Below are 1,899 nucleotides of genomic sequence, written 5' to 3'. Positions count from 1 at the left end.
CGCCTTAAAATAGCTATCAAATTGTAGTTCCTAATAAATAAACAAGTCTAAATGTCATCATTAAAAAACTTGAAAAGATTGGTCCAAAAGATGGTCCCATACCTTTTTGAAATAGGTAAATGTCTGTGATATTACATCAAGTGTTTCAAAAGGCAAAAAATACTTTCATTTTGACAAATTTTGACATGGAAAATGCACCCGTTTCGTAGAATGGCCCTTGAATTGAATTGAATAAAATTTAAATCTGAGGGAGAGAGCGAGAGAGCGAGAGAGAGAGAGAGAGAGAGAGAGAGAGAGAGAGAGAGAGAGAGAGCGAGAGAGAGAGAGAGAGAGAGCGAGAGCGAGGGGGAGAGAGAGAGAGAGAGAGAGCGAGAGAGAGAGAGAGAGAGAGCGAGAGAGAGAGAGAGACAGAGAGAGAGAGAGAGAGAGAGAGAGAGAGAGAGAGAGACAGAGAGAGAGAGAAAGAGAGAGAGAGAGAGAGCAAGAGAGAGAGAGAGAGACGGAGGCTCATGGAGTTGGAAGAGAAAGTTGTATATTGAGTTGTAAGTTGAATGTTATAAGAAAGAAGTGAATAATAATAGCAAAAAGTAAACCAGCAAATTATTACAGTTCACACTCCATGTAAACTGAAAATAAACACAGTGAACAAAAGAATTACATAAATATAGCTGACATCATCGCAAAAACACACCTGTTGGGTGCCGCAACCATTTTCACATATGCAGACACACACACACACACACACACACACACACACACACACACACACACACACACACACACACACACACACACACACACACACACACACACACACACACACACACACACACACACACACACACACACACACACACACACACACACACACACACAGGCAAGTAAACAAATACACACCCCATTTGTTCCAAAACAGAGCCAACTTGTGTTTGATGATAAATATTGTTCTGGACTTCCTTTCTGGCATCCATAATGCAAAGATTAGAGAGAGAGAGAGAGAGAGAGAGAGAGAGAGAGAGAGAGAGAGAGAGAGAGAGAGAGAGAGAGAGAGAGAGAGAGAGAGAGAGAGAGAGAGAGAGAGACTGTTTGAAATGAGCATTGAAATTTTGCATGCATTTAAAATCAAGTCCTTAAAATGCACTCCACTATGAGGCCCTAAATACCCAGGAACTGAACCCCACAAATAGGGCTTTCAGGCCGACCAGAACGGAGCCGGTGTCGGTGCCCGCACCAGTTACGTTTGGCACCAAAGTGCACCAAAGAACTTTTTCCGCACGTCACTTTGTTACCCGGATGAACCTGCTGACGGCCACGCTGTCATCACCGTTTGCAGAGAAAAACCTAGTATTTTGCGGTTCGCATTGCGAAACAACTTTCCGGTTCGTGAACGCCAATATCTGTGGCGTGAACACAACGGCTGGTTCTCGATTAGGTGTGGGAACGGGCTCCAGCGCGGTTCTCAGTCGGCCTGAACGCGCTAAAAGAGTCCCTTATGCTGGTACTGAAGCCTACTAACTCTAACTAACTAATATGCATCAAGCTCAGACCAGCGTTCAATAATTTCTGTCAAAACCGCCATTAAACAAGAAAAAGAGAACTATTTGGAACATTGCAAAGAAAGAAAGAAAGAAAGAAAGAAAGAAAGAAAGAAAGAAAGAAAGAAAGAAAGAAAGAAAGAAAGAAAGAAAGAAAGAGAATTAGAGCGAAGTAACAAAGTAGCATCATCCGTCACCTTAATATAGGTGAACTCAGTTAATATCATTGCTTCAGCAAGAGTCAGGTGAGTGTGCTCCACTCTTTTTCCTTCCTTCAGAGAGAGAGAGAGAGAGAGAGAGGGAGACAGAACAGGGGAGCAAGAGGGAGAGGTGGTAGGCAGAGGAGGATACACTGAAAGCTGAA

Source organism: Engraulis encrasicolus, chromosome 15 (assembly GCF_034702125.1).
Source record: "Engraulis encrasicolus isolate BLACKSEA-1 chromosome 15, IST_EnEncr_1.0, whole genome shotgun sequence".
Classification (NCBI taxonomy): domain Eukaryota; kingdom Metazoa; phylum Chordata; class Actinopteri; order Clupeiformes; family Engraulidae; genus Engraulis; species Engraulis encrasicolus.
The sequence above is the reverse complement of the archived record's forward strand: the minus strand, read 5'-3'. Positions refer to the sequence as shown.